The following is a 19809-nucleotide window of genomic DNA, read 5'->3' on the forward strand; positions in this document are numbered from 1 at the left end:
CCTATCCTTCTAACCAACATCACCTTGTGACTATCATAACTATAAATAAAAAGGTCTATCTAGAAAACCAAAACCTGCTTCCATTTACTAGTTTGGGAGATAAATTAAGGGAAAGGTTAAGTAGGGGAGATTTATGATCTAATATCCAATTTTAAATCTCACAGTTTTGGCGACCCCGAAGGGACCTTAAGGACCCTCCCACCCTCCCTAGTTTGGCCATAAGCCGGCCAATTCGGTGGATTTTCCAAATTCCCCCCCCCCCCCCCCACGGACTTTCCCTTTGTCTAATCTCCCTTAAAGACTTTAAGCCTCTAAGAGTCTTGCTTTAAACAGAAAAGCCAGCCCAGTTTAAAGGGCAAGATGCTCGAATATTCTACTATCCCTTTGATTTTTCTCATCGGAATGTATTGGGACAGCATAACATCCCGACTTAGAGGAATAGTTTACTCAATGGTCCTTCATAACATTATTGGTTTTTTCCTCATTCAGGCAGCAAAAGTTTTTTGTATAATAGTATACGTGAGAATCTTTGGGAAAATACGTTTAATATAAGTAGAAATTTTATGCCTGCAATTGAAATACCTTTTAATACCACATCCATAGTTCATACGACTAAGGATTTTATTTTTTTTTGGTTTTTTTTTTGTTTTTGTTATTATCATTGTTTTTGTTATTATCATTGTTATGATATGGGGGAAATTCTCACATATGGAGAGAGACCTCGAAATGAAATTCTCACATATGGAGAGAGACCTCAAAATGGCTGTTTCTACTAGAGATGATCCAAGTTCAGAATCAGATCAGCAGAAACTACTCCCTCTGCAGGAAGCTATAGAACATAGTAAGAAGGGAGTGCCAATTCAAGTCAGAAAATATAGCCCCTTTAGACCAAGTGACTTGAGCGCATGGAAATCAATCATCCCTAGTTTTGAGAAAAATCCTAACACTGTAATTTCACAGTTAAGGACTATATTTAATGCATATCAACCCAGTTGGGCTGATGTTACTTGCCTTTTGGAAACTTTACTGTCCCCAACTGAGATTACAGATGTTATCTCAGCAGGAAATGCCCTTGTTGCGAAAGGTAAGGCCGATGTGGAATGGCCTCTAAAGGATCCAGAGTGGAATTATAATGATGATAGGGATTTCCAAAGATTAAAAGATGCTAGAGAAACACTTCTGAAGGGAATGGAATCTTGCTCTAGAAAACCAGAAAACTGGCAGAAATTTTTAAGCCTACCTCAGGAGGCTAATGAAAGACCAAACAGATTTTATGATAGACTTTGTGAGGCCGCTAGACAGTACACCAGATTGGATCCAGTAGATTTAAGAGATTCCTGTATCATTCTCAACACATTTGTTTATAATTCACTGCCAGAAATACGCAGATACTTTCTGAAACAATGTCCAGACTGGAGAAATCTCTCAGTAGATAGAATTAAGGAACTTGCAAATTATGTCTTTGACTCACGTGAGGAAGATCCAGATCACCCTAAACAGAGCATTCTGGCACCAGCGATTACTAGTCAGCCATGTGGATACCGGAGCAAGGACACTAAGGTGTGTTGTTACTGTCGTAAGGAGGGGCATGAATTGAGAGAATGTAGGACTTGGAGAAGAAATTCTAATTCTAATTACAGGCGAAATCAAAATAGAAATAGATCTTTTTGGAGGAATACAGAAAGGCAGTACCAGAATAATGGTAACCAAGACCCCCCTCAGAAGAGGACACAGGAATGATGGTGTCTTGGGGAGGAATGGAACATAGATAATGAAAGCCATATATTCCCAGATCCGGATTTTTTGAATGCACTTGTGCCAGTCCATTCACCTCCCCAGAGTAATGAACCACATGTCACCTTAAAAGTGGGGGAGACTTATTATGATTGTCTGCTAGACACAGGAGCCTCTAAATCAGTATTAGTAAGCAAACCAGATGCTGGGTGTAGACCTGTAGGATATTTGAATGTAGTGGGAGTCTCAGGAAAGAGCCAGAGAGTGGCAAAATTGAATCCTCGCATGGTATCTATGGGGCCCTTAACAGTAGAACATTCATTTTTACTCATGCCTGATGCCCCTGTAAATTTATTAGGTCGTGATCTCCTTTGCAAGCTTAGAGCAACCATATCTTGTGCTCCAGATGGGGCTGTCTCCTTACAATTGCCAGAGGATACTGTTCATTTATTACCAATTTTACTTACAGAAGCTCAAGGAACAGCAGGGGAGGTATCCAAAATCCCCTCTGACATTCCTGAGTCTTTATGGGCCTCATCCCCTAATGAGGTGGGGCTCCTTAAGTCTGCCATGCCTGTTACCTTTAAAGTTAAGGGGGGACCACCCCCCTCCATTCCACAGTATCCATTGTCTAGGGAAGCAATAGAAGGGATCACCCCTATAATTGAGGCTTTGAAAAGCCAGGGTATTATTATTCCATGTCATCACTCTCCATGCAATACTCCCATTTTGCCAGTTAAAAAACCCAAGCCTGGGCCAGATGGTAAACCTGTTTATCGCTTTGTGCAAGATCTTAGAGCGATTAATAATTATGTTATTCCTAGACATTCTATAGTCGCAAATCCGGCTATGATAATTTCCTCAATTCCCTATGAATCTACATGTTTCACAGTGGTAGACCTTTGCTCTGCCTTTTTCTCCATACCAGTACATGAGGACTTCCAATATTTATTTGCTTTTACCTGGAAAAATAGACAGTGGACCTGGACTAGACTCCCACAGGGATTTGTAGACAGTCCCACATTATTTTCCCAAATTTTACAGCAGGATCTGGCCTCTATTACCTTTAAAGCCTCCACACTAGTACAATATGTTGATGACTTACTTTTGGCCTCTCCTAATGCTGAAATTTGTCAGGAAGATAGCCGTCACTTACTGCTGGAGCTGCACAAGAGAGGACACAAGGTTTCTAAGACAAAGGTACAATGGTGTTTGCCCCAGGTAGAATATTTAGGATTTATTTTTGGCTGCTGGAACTCGCTCTGTCTCTTCTAAGAGAGTCCAGGCCATTCAACAACTCTCTGCCCCCACTACTAAGAGGCAGTTGAGAGCCATTCTGGGAGCAGCTGGGTACTGTAGACAATGGATACCCTCTTTTGGTGAAATTACTAAACCCCTCATAGCTCTTACAAAAAGTTCTGTTCCAGACATTTTACAGTTGGATCCCCAGCATCTCTCAGCCATAAAAGAATTAAAACGGGCCTTGTTATCAGCACCTGCCCTAGGACTGCCAGATTATAGTAAGCCTTTCACTCTCTTTGTGCATGAACAAAGGGGGGTGGCTTCTGGAGTCCTGACTCAGTCACTGGGGCCTAACCAGCGTCCTATAGCCTACTATTCAATTCAGCTGGACCCTGTAGCGGCTGGAGTGCCACCTTGCCTTAGAGCAGTGGCGGCCACAGCGCTTTTGGTAGAAAAAGCCTCTGATTTGGTCCTAGGTAACCCTCTAACTGTGCAATGCCCTCACGAAGTGGAGGCTCTCTTACTACGTCACAGGACACAAGCCTTTTCAGATCAAAGGCTGGCTAAGTATGAAATAACCCTGTTAGGTAATGAGAATATCACTTTAAAACGCTGCACAGTTCTTAATCCAGCAACACTACTCCCTAATTTACCATTCTCGGGGGAACCGTTGCATGACTGTGCTTCTTTAGTTGCTGTTCCAAAATAAATCCTAAATATTCTACCTGGGGCTGAAAAACCCCGTGATGATCTTTTTGATACACCTTTAGAAAATCCTGATCTTGTCCTCTATACAGATGGTTCCTCATTTATGAGAGAGGGAACCCGTTTTACTGGAGCTGCTGTAGTTTCTGATTATGACACCCTCTGGGCAGCTTCTCTGCCTTCCCATTTTAGTGCACAGGCTGCTGAACTTGTGGCTCTTACACAGGCCTGTAATATAGCTAAAGATAAGAGTGCCACCATTTTTACTGACTCGAAATATGGCTTTGGCATATGCCACTTTATTGGTATGATTTGGCGTCAACGAGGCTTTCTAACATCCTCGGGCAAGGCTATTGCCAATGGGGACCTTATCAAGGACCTCTTAGATGCCCTAAAACTGCCTTCTTCCCTAGCCGTTGTACATTGCCCTGCCCACACAGGGAATAGTGACCCTGTTTCAAAGGGAAATGCACGAGCCGATTCTGCAGCCAAGCTTGCTGCATTAGAAGCTCCTGAACATGTATTTAACCTTTCACCTTCTGAGGATATTCCTTCCAACCTAACCTATGACGATTCTGAAGTAGAAAAGTGGAAAAAGAAATTTAAGGCGAAACAGATCAATGGCATCTGGGTGTCTCCGGAAGGTAAGCCATTTCTTCCCCGGAAATTCTACCACCAGGTATGCCTCTCTGTTCACAGAAAAGGCCATTTTGGTACACAAGGCATTGTAGACTCTATTAAGAGAACCTGGATAGCACCAGGTGTGACTAATACAGCATCTCGAATCTGCTCGGGCTGCTCCACATGTCAGTCTTATAATCAGTATGCTTTTAAGGCCAAAGCTTATGGAGGGCGTCCTCTAGCATATACACCTTTTGAGCACTTACAAATTGATTATATTACTATGCCAAAAGCAGGACATTATAAATTTTGCCTTGTTATAGTTGATCAGCTCACTCGGTGGGTGGAGGCCTTTCCCAGCCCCCGAGCCACAGCTGCCTTTGTTGCCAAAATTCTTCTTAAAGAGATAGTACCTCGTTTTGGCCCACCAGCCCGCATCGATTCTGACAAAGGCACACATTTCACTGATTCGATTTTATCCCAAATCTACTCTTTCTTGGGAGTGACTCCAAAATTCCACACGCCCTACCATCCACAAAGTTCAGGCCAAGTCGAACGTATGAATAAAGAGCTTAAGAGTATGATTGGCAAATTATGTACTGAAACCCATTTGAAATGGCCTGATGTTCTACCATTGGCATTATTCTATCTACGAAGTAGACCAAGAGGAGAACTTCATATATCTCCTTATGAAATGCTTTTTGGTCACCCTCCTATCCAAGCTAAAACTTTTTCCCCAGTTTATACATCACTGGTGGGAGGTGATACTTCTGTTGCTTCCTATATACAGGAATTACAGACCAGGCTACGTGAACTCCATGAGGCAGGAGCTGTGGTCCAGGCAGGACCATTAGACTTTTCATTGCATAACTTCAACCCAGGAGATAAAATATATGTAAAGAATTTTCAGAGAACCAGTGGAACTCAACCTGCCTGGGAAGGACCTTTTCAGGTATTATTGACAACTCCTACCGCCATTAAAATTGGTGAAAAAGACTCATGGATTCATTGCTCTCATATAAAGCCTGCACCATTCATAGGTGAAGAGATTTCAGATAGACCTGAGGTAGACGCTAAAGAGGTAAAAACCCTAACGATAGCAACTGTTAAAGAGCAAAGAAAGTTCAGAGGAAACAGGAAGTTCCCATTTAAGAATCCCACTGATCAGTTAAATGCTTTGGGACTCAGTCTTCGTAAAGTATCAGGAGACGGAAATTGCCTTTTTAGGGCTTTAGCAGACCAGCTAGAAGGTCACTGTAGAAATCATCTCAGACACAGACAAGAAGCTGCTTCTTATATGATTAACCATAGACAAGAGTTTGAGTCTTTTATAGTAAATGACTCCCCTTTTGAAGAATATGTTGATGAATTAAAGAAATTTGGAAAGTGGGGAGGAAATGATACAATTGTAGCATTTGCTAAGCAGCATCAGCTGAATGTTGTGGTTCATCAATTAAATCAGCCTTTATTGAAAATCAGTGGCACAGACAAAACTGATGCTACAGAACTCCACATTTTCTACCATAAAGAACATTATGACAGCATTAGAAAGATCAATGACAATTCAGAAACCCCTGCCACTTTGGCATGCAGAGAATTGGGGAACCAGTTAAAACAATGTGGCATACCCCAAACTCTAGCAGCTTAAATACCTTATAATTTAACAAGCATTTCCTTCTACAGGCAAAAGCACTGAAGTACATGGCCTAGTTTTCTGGCCTACCTCAACTATTTTTTTTTTTATTAATTTTTGGGTTTTTTTGTTTTTGTTTTGACTTTTGAAAGGCACTGAAAAGACCTGGAATTGACTGCACCTTTAAGTTCTTTAAGAGCACAAAAGGGTGCTTAGCGAATCTTTTGCTTTTTATTTTTTATTTTTGGTTTTGCTTTGGTTTTTTTTTTACTTTTGTTTCTTTTGCTTTTCTTTAAAACTAAATTTTGTAAACTAAGTGATTATTCAAAGACATTTTAAGTATATGCTGTGGGTGAGGCTATCGGGCCTCAGAAGCTACCAGAATTCTTCTTTTTTTTTATTTACTCTTTCTTTTTGAGAGAACCATGAGTTCTAATGAGTTTTGTTTTATTTATTTATTTTTCTCCTTTCTCTTGTATGTTGTTCTGTTTAACTAAAAAGTACCAGAAATTGCTTGATACCTCACTGAAAACATTGAATATTGAATCTTGCTAATTGAAGTCTTATTTCTTTTTGATGAATTAATCACCACTTTAAGTATCTGCTACTGTTATACCAGAGAATTCATGTATAAGATGATGTGGTCTACTTGCTAAAAGAAGATTATGTAATAATGTCTAAAAGAAGATTATGTAACAATGTCTAATATAATCAGCTATTTACATTCGTTTATTATTTATATGTCATTATACTCTGGGTATGGTTTGGAATTATTGTATATATCACTAATATATTCTCAGTTATGCAGCATAGCACACATTTTTACCATCATATTGTCTTTGGTGAAATTAATGAGATTTCAGAAATATGGAAACTTATCATTTCAGAGACTAACTTGCTGTGAACTCTGACGCAGGCCCTGGAGAGAATATATGTGCAACAAAAGGAGAGACAGGTATACGTAAGTCCATGGTTTGCTTATGATGGTGACTATGTAGAGCACAATTACTAGGCACAGTCCAGTATTCATCCTCTCTCCCTCCTAATTTAACCTAATTTAACTGAACTTATTTATCTTTTTATCTCACTCAGTTGAATTCACCTGTGGCCTAGCACAATCACTGGCTGTCTCAGAACCATGAGATATGGTATGATAACCTTTCCATAACATTTTCAGGTGTCATGAACACATACTAAATTTGGCTTTGATCCAGACACATGGTGGTAAAAAGTGTTACACATTGCATAACTACCTCAACCCTCTATTACAAGTCTAACCATATAAAGGAGGGAATGTAATGGAATTTATTAATTTGATCATTGACAATGCTATGCTAAGGTTTTAAAAATACAGCAATTCAAACAGTTAAAGAAGATAATCCAGCTTTCCAGACCAGAGTCCAGAATCCAGTTTTCCAGACCAGAATCCAGTTTCCTCCTGATGACATCTTACCACTTCAAGAAGACAAGAGAACTCAGAGACTTTATATGAACTGTTTTGCTTTATTAGCTTTTACTATCTCCTTTCTGTTATATACTATCTGTAACATGTACTCTCTGCAGAGGCTCTCCCTTTGCAAGACTAATGTCAAAGCGTCGGTTCATGAGGAAAAAAAAAAATCGCCCCTCTGGACAAAACTTTCCTCTCTTCCTTTTCTGTATTGTTGTTCGCATATTATTAGTCAGCAAAAGTTATTATATTCTTTTTACTGTTCCATCAAGGAAACATTCCGTTTCTTGAGGAAGCAAAGGGGGGAAATGTGGTAAAATATGAAAGTTTTTAACAGTCGGTTAGGATAACTGAAAGACGCCAGTTTTTCAAGGACCACCCTTTTGGGGAGGAGATGAACAGTCCGCCTGCTGCGCATGTCAGACTGCCTGCCGGGTACAGTCCGCCTGCTGCGCATGTCAGACTGCCTGCCAGGTACAGTGCGCCTGCTGCGCATGTCAGACTGCCTGCCGGGTTTTTTTTTGACTTCCGGGGTGGAGAAAAGGAGAGAGGCCTTTTTTTTTGCCTGCTTGGCGGGACTCCTGACGGCGCGGCACGGACTCTCTCTCTCCAAAGGTGGCCTTGTCGGTTGGTGGCCTTGTCGGTTTGGTGAGTTGTTATAAGGAATATAGACTAAGCTTAGACTTAAGACGATTTGTATTGTGTTTCTACTTTCCTATCCTTCTAACCAACATCACCTTGTGACTATCATAACTATAAATAAAAAGGTCTATCTAGAAAACCAAAACCTGCTTCCATTTACTAGTTTGGGAGATAAATTAAGGGAAAGGTTAAGTAGGGGAGATTTATGATCTAATATCCAATTTTAAATCTCACACCAGGGTCACACAGCTAGTAAATGCCAAGCATCTGAGGCTGGATTTGAACTCAGGTCCTCCTGATTCCAGGGCCAGTGCTCTATCCACTGTACTACCTAGCTGCCCCATCTTTCCTGATTCTTGAATTGATCAGGGGTCTCTCCCTGATCCCAGCTTGTAGTTCATTCATCCCATTTTAATTTCCATTTTAATGATTTTTGTCGCTCTCCCAACACAAATGGGCAGCTGGGTGACACAACGTACAGGGCAGTGGGCCTGCCGTCAGGAAGACCTGAGTTCAAATTTGACCTTAAACCTTGGGCAAGTCTGCCTCAGTTTCCTCAACTGTAAAATGGAGGGAATAATAGCACCTACCTCCCAGGGTTGTGGTGAGGATCAAATGAGATATTTGTAGAGTACAGTAGTACAGTGCCTGTTCTGTTCATCTTCCTGACTAGAGTCCAAGGCCTGAACTGCAGAAGTCTTTGCCTGCCTGCCTCATTCTACTCTTCCACAGTTGCTACCTTTTATATGTTCCAGTCTTATCTTTCTGATTAGATCGTATGTGTGTCTTGGGGGCACAGACCATATCTCATTATTCTCATGTCTCCTGTAGTTCTTCATGCAGGCTGAGAGACACAACCATTCATTCATCCCATGAATTATCAAGCACTGATCAAGCCCGGACTGCAAGGCACGGGCTATTCAAAGATGAGGGTGAAAGAATCCCTGTCCTCAAGGAACTTACATTCTGAGGGATGGAGAAGGGGAAGGATATAACCTGCACACCTAGACCTAAATGTGAAGCATATACAAAGTAATATAATATTTTATTATTTGTTGTTGTTCAGTCATTTCAGTTGTGTCCCTAGCTCTTCGTGACTCCATTTGAGGTTTTCTTGGCAAAGATGCTGAGGTGGTTTGTTTGTTCTTTCCTTCTCCAGCTCATTTTACAGATGAGGAAATTGAGGCAAACAGGGTGAGGTGACTTACCTAGGGTCACACAGCTAGTCTGAGGATGGATTTGAACTCAGGTATTCCTGACTCCAGAGGCCTGGCGTTCCATCCATCCACTGCATCACCTAACTGCTCCATAATATTTTATTGTTCCTTGCATTTAGCCAGCACTCAGTAATGAATGAATGAATGGATGGATGGATGGATGGATAGGTGAATGGATGAATGAAGAAATGAATAACCAGTCCCACTGAAGCATCTATGGGAAGCAGAAAAAACATGCCACATAGTTCTTACTCTCTAGATGCATATGCAATCTAGTTAAAGAGATGAAACGTGCAGACATAAGAAGTTAATAACACGAAGCAGAATATATAATGTGTCAGGGAGTAGTATTGGGGGGATAGCAGGTGTAGTTTAGCAAAAGACCATCAGATTTAGTGTCAGAGGAACTGAGTTCAAATCGCAGCCATGGCCTTGGCCAAATCACCTAACTCTTTTTTTTTTTTTTTTTGGTGGGGACATGGGGGGCGGGAGGGGCCTTAGCTTCTTTCTCTTTCAAACTAGGGGGTTGGAGTGGATGAGCCCTGAGGTCTTTTCCAGTTCTTCTGATCAAGCCTCCAAATGGAACATCTCAACAGATCTTTTTATATTCCGGCTTCTTTCCAAACATTTAATTAACAATCTCCCAAACTCCTACCCTACTTCTCTTTGTGTCTTTTGGATATAGTTTAAAAAGCAATAAAAGAAAAACTTATTTGGAAGACAAAGGTGACCGGGATGGTGGATCGGCCAGCTTCCAGAGCTGGTAACTTGGGTGTGATCCTAGATCTGATTCATGCAGGAGAATTACAGCCCTATGCAAGTGCCTACAAGCCCAGGCTGGGTGGGGCTTGAGCAAACAGGGCATCAAATGCAAACACTCAAAACCAGGCATGTAGTCCAGAAAACCATGGCCAGATAGCATCCTCCCCCCTTCTCCAGGAAATTGTTTGATAAGTGAAGATAGGAGTGAGTGGGAGTCAGATCCTTTCCATCTACCTCTCTCTCTTTTGCTTCTTTATCTTCATTGAAAAGCTTTTCTTAACGTTCCACCTATGCGTTTCACAGTAGTAGGTACATTTTAGCCACTGGCTCTGTTTTTTGATTTGAGCTTCTCGAGACAAGAATGCTGGGGGTCACTCCTCATGGAATGGAATTTGGGTGTACAGTCAGATGACCTGGGTTCAAGTCTTAGAGCTGTTACTTTTCTGCCATGTAATTGTGGGCAAGCCCCTGGGCCTTAGTTTTGTTATCAGTAAAATGGGGCTAATTATATTTTCACTCCCTAACTCATAGGATCATATATCTAGAACTGAAAGGGACTTGGGAGGCCAATCTCCTCATTTTATAAAGGGGGAAGCTGAGACTCAAGGTCACACAGGAAATGAGGGTCAAACGTGGTGTTCAGACTCAGATCCTCTGACTTCAGAGCCTGTCTTTCAACCTAGGTTTGTTGGGGAGATCAGGTGTTCTAATGGGTGTGAGAGTGATCTCTGAGAATCTAGCAGTCTATGAATATGAATGATTATTGTTATTGTTATTATGAGCCCAGATAAGGCTGTAAAGGTAATGAACAAGTGTGTTAATAGATGAGATTGGGGGTGTTGACATTTCTGTATTTAAGGATAAGTGAAGCCTTTCTTGTTTGGAGGTGTGAACAAGACAGGTTGCGTAGTAGACTGGATGGAGCCAAGAGGAGCTTTTCCTCCTTCAGATCAGATCAGGAAGGTTTCCTGGAGGAAGGGGGATTTCAGGGGTCACCTATGTGACTGAGGTCAATTCATCAACAGGCAGTTTCCCCTTTATTAATTCTTCACAATGGGATTCAATGACTAGCAAGCCAACTGACGTAGGCACCAAATTCAGGAAACATCCATTGAGGTCTTCTTGCAGTCAAGGCATAGGAGATAGAAAAATGAATTAGGGGCTTGACTAACTTTCAGGAAGGTCTGGGTTCAAATCCTACTTCAGGCACTTATAACTGTGTGACTCTGGGTAAGTCACTTAATCTCTTAGAGCCTTAGCAATACAGCTTTATGGTACCTTTTATCTCTACATCTATGATTCATGATCCTGTGATCCTTACTTTAAGGGACATAGAGAACTGAAAGGGAGAATCATGAGAGATTTGGGAAGGGAAGAACCATTTGTGGGAATGGAAGAACCAAGGATGGAGGCAACACCTTACAATCCCCCTTGCTGTTGGACCTCCATGTTGTTGAATGAATGAACATTTCAACCAAACAAGTATCAGTGCCTGCTTTATTCCAGGCACTTTGCTAGGCACTTGGGGCACAAGTACAAAAAAATGAAACAATCACTGCTTGCAAAGAGATTTCATTCCTGATCTCTTGACACTGAATGTCGTGTTCTTTTGAAGAGGAATTCAGAATATACTTTGAGCAATAGCATTTCCAGTGTAATAAGTGAACAGCCTCTCAGGGTGACTACTTTGAAGATGGCAATGCTCCCATGGACATGTAAGTTCTGTATATTTGTTTAGAGAGTCAATCTCATTGTTCTGTGGCAGTGACTCTCCAACTTTTTGGTCTAAGGACCCTTTAACACTTTAAAAATTCTTGAGGATCCCAAAGAGCTCTTATTTATGTGGTCATTTCAGAAATTTTTTTTGACTTGTTTGGCCAAAGTAATCAATTTTTAAAAAGTAATAAACATTTTTATTTATAGTTTTGAGTTCCAATTTTTATCCCTCCCTCCCTGCCCAGGTGGTAAGCGATCAGATATAGGTTATAAATGTACAATTATGTAAAATGTTACCATATTAGTAATTTTTTTCCTTTTTTTGGTGGGGCAGTGAGGGTTAAGTGACTTGCCCAGGGTCACATAACTAATGAGTGTCAAGTGTCTGAGTCCAGAATTGAACTCAGGTCCTCCTAAATCCAGGGCCAGTGCTTTATGCACTGCACCACCTAGCTGCCCCATATTAGTCATTTTGTATAAGAAAACTTGAATAAAAGAAAAAAAATGAAAGAAAGTGAAAAATAGCATGCTTCAGTCTGTCTTCCATCAATATCAGTTCTTTCTTTGGAGGTGGATAGTATGTTTCATCGATAGTCCTTCATATCAGAAATGTAAAAATAATTTATTAATAATAATATCAATAATCAAACCTATTGCATGGCACAAATAAATAATATATTTTTATGAAAAGTAACTATTTTCCAAACAAAAAAATTCTTAATGAGAAGAGTGGCATTGTTTTACATATTTTTGCAAATCTCTTTAATGTCTGGCTTAATAGAAGACAGCTGGATTCTTCTATCTGCTTCTGCATTCAATCTGCTGCAATATGTTGTTTTGGTTGAAGTATATGAAGAAAACCTGGCATCACACAGATATATAGTTGGGAAAAGGAGGAGTGTTTTAATGGACAAATAACATTTTGGTAGCATTATAAAGATAGTTTCGACCAAATAGACTCCCCTGAAAGGGTCTTGGGGAGTCCCCTACAGGGACTCCTAGCCACACTCTGATAACGGCAGCTCTCTGGTAACACCTGGTACATAATGGCAAGACCTTCCTTCCATTTAAATAAGGATCAGAGAATTTTGAGAATCCCTGATGGGGAGGGGGAAGGGACCCTTGAGGTCAACAGATCTAACACTCTTATTTTACAGACGAAGAAACATAAGCCCTGATTGTTTAAGTAAACTGTCCTTGGTTCCAGAGGTAGTAAATGGTGGAGCTGGGATTGGAGACCAACATCCTCTGTTTCCGGGTCCAGCTCTAGCTCTGATGAGCCTCTCAGTAATGCTAGGAATTTGGCAGGGCTGGCATTTTGCACCTCACTCTACAGACGAGGAGACTGAGGCCCACAGAGGGGGATTAGTGGCTTGTCTGAGGCTCCAGCCAAGGGGGTGAGTCGGAGGCAGGGCTAGAACGGGTTAGGGTTAAGCCTCTTGACTCTTGTTTTACGGGTTTGCTATCATCCCAGAACACACCAACCATTCAAGAGGGAAATCATAAACTCTCTGGGGGAGTGGGGCTGCTGACATCTTTAGTGGTGACATTTGGGTGAAAAATTCACGACCATCAGTTATTCAGGGAAGAGAGGGGGAAAAAATGAGCCATTTTTTCCAGCGAAGGAACACGACTTTCCCTTGGTGAGAGTCCACAAATCTATTTTATGTGACTAGATGTATAGCCTAATAGAGGAAGCTTATCATAGACTTAAGAAAAAGTGGATAATAATGTACCTTTCTTCTCAGAGGAGCAAAGCACTCTTCTGTACAATTAAGGTAATAGCACTTTAGACAGAGCCACCCAGAGTTCAAGGGACAAGCTGGAGACACGTGGAGCCAGGCTTGGGGGAGAACCACCTGCCTTTTTGTTTTGGCACCAACCAGAGGCCCTTTCTTTCTTCATCTGTCATCAGGCCATGCTGGTCCCATTGCGAAACCTGTCAGGCTTATCAGGCATTAAATCTCCTTCAAAGGCATTGAAGCACGGTGGGTTCCAAGCAGGGACCAGCTGTCTGTCTGTCTGTCTGTCTGCAGCAGGGTGAGAGCAAAAATTCCACTTCTCCCTCTACCCCTCCTCAAAGAGGAGAGAGCTGGGCAGGCCCAGGTGCTGAGAGCAGGGAGGAGACGGAGCAGGAATGTGTCAGACATCTTATGGACTTAAAGAATGTTAAGTTTGGGGGGTGACTGAGCCGAGGCCAAAGGCCCTTGTTGCTGGGAAGAAAGGATTGGAGTCTTCTGGGAAATGCTGCAGGTTTGGAGCCTGCGCTGACGTCATCAGAAGGCCCTGCTAAAAATCGATCTCATCGTGGACTAATTCTGGGACAAAGGGTCCTGAAGACAGGACCTGTTCAGTGTGCTATAGTAAAAAGGATGCTGGACTTCAAGCCAGGGGAACTGGGTTCAAATCCTACTTGTTATCTGTGTGACCTTGGAAAGTCATGTAACCTTGTGAGGCTCTGTTTACTCATCTCTGCATTGAGAATATTAGACTAGATCCCAAGTAACAGATCAACCATGGTGTGATCCCACGGGGTATGTGATCAACCAATCAGAGTGGGAAATTAGATCCTCTCCCACCCTCTCCTGATAGCCTGGGGCTTGTCTCCGGCACAACTGTACCTCTCCTTGCCCCCTTGAATCTCCTGCAAGCTAACCCCTCCATCCACTGTGCAAGTTCTCAATCTCTCCACTCTTATGCTAGGGAAGTTATAACGTACCCAGGTCCTTTCAGTAGCAGCTGCTTAGGCTCCCCTGAGCACTTGATCCCACCCTCAGCATTCTTACTCTCTCTGGGTAAAGTGATCTCCCAGATCCCTTCCTGGCTCTGTGGCTCTGGCTTTTGGCCAGTGACCAGTGAGTAAGAGCCCTGCCTCCCCCCTTTTCCATTTAGGGTGGGGCACAGTGAGTTACCCAGGATAAGCAGACATGGATGGATTACAGCATGCGTCACAAATCTCATCACATTATCTTCCCCCCAAACCCAACCCTCCTGAACTTCCCTATTTTTATCAAGGGTGCCACCCTCCTTCCAGTCACCCAGGTTCACAACCTTGGCATCATCTTGGACTTCTCTCTCCCCCTGCCCCCATATTTCTAATGAGTTTCCAAATCTTATTTCTCCCTCCACACTTTTCTTTTGAATTTGTTCCATTCTTGATATTCACACAGTCATCCCCTTAGCTTAGGCCTTCGTTGCCTTTCTTTTGGACTTTTACAATAGCCTCCTAATTGTTCTCCCTGCCTCAAGTCTCTCCCCATTCCAGTCCATAATCCATCCTCTATATAGCTGCTAAGGTAGGGGTTCTTAACCTCAGATTCATACATTTCAGAGAGTCTAAGAACATGGATGGGAAAAATGACATCTTTATTTTCACTAGCCTCTCAATGAAATTGAGCATTTCCTTTTATTATTTAAAATATTATTCTGTCCATAGGCTTCAAAAGACTGACCAAGGGAGGGGGTCCATGACACAAAAAAGGTTGATTTTTCCAAATCTCAACACTGCCCATGTCAGCCTCCACATCTCCTTGCTCCACAAATGCCATTGACTCCCAGGACCAAACATTGCTTCATCTCCGTTTCATCCTTTTAAAATGTCCACTTTAATATAAGTTGTATAATTTGCACATTGTAATTATTAGCCAAGTTCTTGTTCAGTCATTTTCAGTCATGTCCAACTCTTTGTGACCCAGGAAGGGAAGTGATTTTCCCGAGGCCACACAGTAACTTACAGGCAGGTCAAAGATTAGAAACCAGGCATCCTGATCCCCAGCAAAAGGTTCATTTGATCACAGTGTGCCGATGTTGTTTTGTGGTGCATAAATCAGACCATCTCAGTTCTCAAAGCCTTTGTAGCCAGTGCTATGGAGTGGAAAGAAAGGATAGAAGGGACCTTGGAGAGGTCCTTTACTTTTCAGATAAGGAAACTGAAGCTCCCAGGTGAAGTGATTTGCCCAAGATCCCACAGCTAATGTCTGATGCAAGATTCGATTCCAGTTTTTCCTGGTTTCAAGACCAGTTTCCTCTCCATTACACCACACGCCAAAGAGATAGAAAACAAGGGATCAGAGAAGCAGGAGGACAGCAAGGAGGATTCCAGAAGGTGGCAATGGTCAATAGTAGCACATGGTACGGGGAAGATTAGAAAGGATTAGAGCTGAGAAAAGGTCACTGCACTGGATGAGTTGGAGGTCACTGGAGACTTTTAAGAGAGTAGATTCAGCTGACTGGTGGGTGTGGAGGTCATATAGCTAGCGGCTGAGGAATGAACGAGTGGGCAGAATTAAGCATTTATTAATGACCTCCTATAATAATAGCTAATCCTTGGGATAGTGCACTAATGTTTGCAAAACACTTCTCACACTCTGTCTCATTTGGTCATCCTCATTACTCTGTGAGATGTGTATTAGTAGATGAGAAGGCTGAAGTTGAGAGTCATTAAGTGACTTGCCCAGGGTCACATAGCTAAGGAGGTTCTGAGGCTGGATTTGAACTCAGCTCTTCCTGATTTAAAGTCCAGTGCTCTCTCCACCATGACAAGCTGCCTTGTATGCCAGCTACCATGATGGGCACTGGGAATGCAAAATATGAGATAGTCCCTAACCTCAGAGAACCTATATTCTTCTATGGAAGGCAGGAAGGAGAAGCAGGGAGGGTAGGTGTCTTTCTAGTAGTTTAGCAGTCAAAGATAGAAGAGAAAGAGGGTGTGTGTGTGTGTGTGTGTGTGTGTGTATGTCTGTGTCTGTGTCTGTGTTCAGTATAGGAGACACCTGAGAATGCTTATAGGCAGAGGGAAAGGAAGCATTGGGTATGTAGGGTTTGGGATCAAGGACACAATGGAAGGTTAGTCTTGGCAATGAAGAGGGTCACCTCATCCTTAGAGCCAAGGAAGGGAATAATGGAGAAGACAAAGAGAGTTCTTTAGATGTGTAAGAGAGATCACTGGATCCTAAATTTAGAGACAGAAGGGACTTCCTGGACCACTGACTCTAATCTTCCCTACTCCTCCAACCCCATTTTGCTGATGAGGAAATTGAGGCACAGAGGCTAAGTGACTTGCTGAGTGTCATAGGGTTGATAAGTGTTTTTTTAAGCCCACCAAACCATTTCCACTGTCCCTACTCACTTTATTTATTTTTTATGGGGCAAGGAGGGTTAAGTGACTTACCCAGGGTCACATGGCTAGTGTCAAGTGTCTGAGTCTGGATTTGAACTCAGGTCCTCCTGAATCCAAGGCCAGTGCTTTATCCATTGTGCCACCTAGCTATCTCCCCCACCACTGCTGTTAATAACTTTTTGGGGTGGGATTTGAACCCAGGTCCTCCTGATGCCAAGCCCAGTCTCCTATCCACCACTGCCTCTCTAGGGAGATCTGGGGGATTGACTTCAACCTTTCCACCTTTTTGTTAGAGTAGGACTGAGGGAAACCACTGAGAATAATGTTAGGGGTCAAGGACAATGGCAGAGGTTTAGACTCCCCTATAGGGATGTGATAGGAAGTTGAGAACAGGTTCCTAAAGGAGGATTGTTGAGCAGTAGGGATCCTCAGCTGAGGTCCTGAGGAATAGGTTTAAAGATGGGGGAGAACATTGAATCTCTTAGATCATAGACTTCGAGCTGAAAAGGATGCTGTGTTATGGAAATTCTTCTTTCATTCCATAAATTAAAAATAAAATAAATAAAAATGTTAAAAAAAGATAAACTGGGGGGAAAAAGGAAGGACCTTTGGAGGCCACTGAGTCAAACTCCTGAAGACCTCCCTTCAAATTTTATTTCTGATGTTTCCTACCTGGACAAGTTGCCAAACTCTTAGTTTCCTCATCTGTAACATGAGGGGGTTGAGCTAGATAGCCTTGGAGGTCCTTTTCTATCTCTACCCTATGACCCAGTTGGCATGATTTGATCACTTTATCTTCAATTCTTGGGTACCTGGAATGGGGAATAGAGAATAGGGCTGATGGATGACACCTAAATTTGGGGGAAGTAATAGCTACCAGGAATGTGTAATCTGGTTATCATCTTTTGTACCAAAACAGGTACAGCCAATGCATAAAGACAATTCGAAGGGAAGTATTTGCATTGCCCCTGTCTCAAATATGCATTTTTTTTTTCTGTGAGGCAATTGGGGTTAAGTGACTTGCCCAGGGTCACACAGTTAGTAAGTGTTAAGTGTCTGAGGCCGGATTTGAACTCAGGTACTCCTGACTCCATGGCTGGTGCTCTATCCACTGCGCCACCTAGCTGTGCCCCCCCACCCCCCATCTCAAATATGATAAATTCTAAATTAGTGAGGAGTGCAGATGTTGGATTAATGATGTTAGAACGGGTCTCTGGGGACCCCATCCTAAATCCCATTTGTTCAGCTTACGATTGATTAGTCTTTTTCTCTCTGATCACTGCCTGTAGCCATTTTTAGATGTGATTTGGGGTTTGCTTTATTATTTCCTGGGTGCTGAATCTCAATAATCTCCCCCCCCCCCACCTTGTTATTGATTGTCCCAATGAGGCCTGGAGATAACACGGAGTCATCAGATGTTAGAACTGGAAGGAGCCTTAATAACTTCATAACAACACCGGTCCCTTCGATGGTATCCCTGGGGTAGATGAGGAAGAGGGAAATCAATATATTTTTCCATGTCTGCCAGAAGGGAAAACACACAATAAAAAAGGGGTAAAGTTGATGTTGCAGGTTTGGTCTGTGATAGCTCAGTGGATGTTGTGGAGAGCAAGACACAGGCTTCTGTCCTTGGTAGCTGACCTCCAAGGGCAAGGATGACTCTGGCTTCCTGGGATGGCCACCCCAAATCTGCCCCTTTCAGAGGGTATTTTGATCTAGAATGAATGAATGAATGAATGAATGACCTGAGAGGCAGTGGAGCAAAGTGGACAGAGTCCTGGTTTTAGAATCAGTAAGACCTGCCTGGACTCAAATCCCATCTCTGATGCTTACTAGTTGCGAAACCACAAGTTCTCTCAGAGCTTGCTTCCTCCTTGCTAAAATGAGTGAGCTGGAGTCGATGGTCTGTAATGTCCCTTTCAGCTCTAAATCTGAGATCCTTTATCAAGCATCTACCCTGCTGGGCACTGTCTAAGGTGCTGAGGCCACAGAGCCTAAGATAGCAAATGCTTCCTGACCTCAGGGAGCTTTTATTTCATCTTATGAGATGTTGCTGTGACTTTTCTCATTCACCAAAGGGAAAAGGAAGGTCCATCCTGGGGGGAGGGAGGTTCTCTTCCTGACCTGCTCCTGATCTGACAGCTCCAAGTTTTGCTCCAAAGTTCTCTTGGAAGCTCACTCAGGGTGCTGTCTCTCTTTGGACTTGATGGCTGCATTAGTCACTGGGCTGCCTCCCCAGCAAGTAGGAAAAAGAATTGGAGCGGTTACATAATCTGGGGCAATGAGAACATGGTGAAAGATGAGGTAGGGGGGGAAGACTGGGGGCTCACCTCCAGGGATGTACCAGGATGTGTCTTGATGGCCTTCAAGGCTCACACAGGGGAAGACTTGCTCCTGAGCTTTTTGCAAATGCCTGGGTCTCAGAGCTGCATGTCTCCAAAGCTGAGTCACCCCCTTTCTCCAAACCACATACCATGGGCTTCACTGCACTGAGTTCCAAGCAGTGCCCTCCCCCCTCACCTCCCTTAGACACAGGCGCCTTTCCTTTGAGTCATTCTCTTCTCCTTTCCTGTCTGTCTGGGCCTTGCTTGGCCAGTCAGAATTGCCTCATACCTTCAGAGCTGGCAGGGACCTCAAGGGCCATCAAGTCTAAGCCCTTTATTTTACAGCTGAGGAAAATAAGGGAAATTTGCTTAAGGTCACATGGGTAGTAATTGTCAGAGGCAGAATTTAAACCCATATCCTCTGACTTCAGACCAATACTCTTCTACTATAACCCACTGGCTTCCACTGTACCACCCTCCCTTAAGGCATTTCTTCCTAGGAACAGATAATGGCAGATTATACTTGGATTCAGAGTTTATCTAATTTACAAGGTTGTTAATAGGAAGTGGGGGCAGTTCTGGGTCTTCATTGAAATGAGCAACTCAACAGAACTCAACACCGTTAATTGTTTTAGTGATTGACA

This window comes from Dromiciops gliroides, chromosome 4, assembly GCF_019393635.1.
Source record: "Dromiciops gliroides isolate mDroGli1 chromosome 4, mDroGli1.pri, whole genome shotgun sequence".
NCBI classification, from domain to species: domain Eukaryota; kingdom Metazoa; phylum Chordata; class Mammalia; order Microbiotheria; family Microbiotheriidae; genus Dromiciops; species Dromiciops gliroides.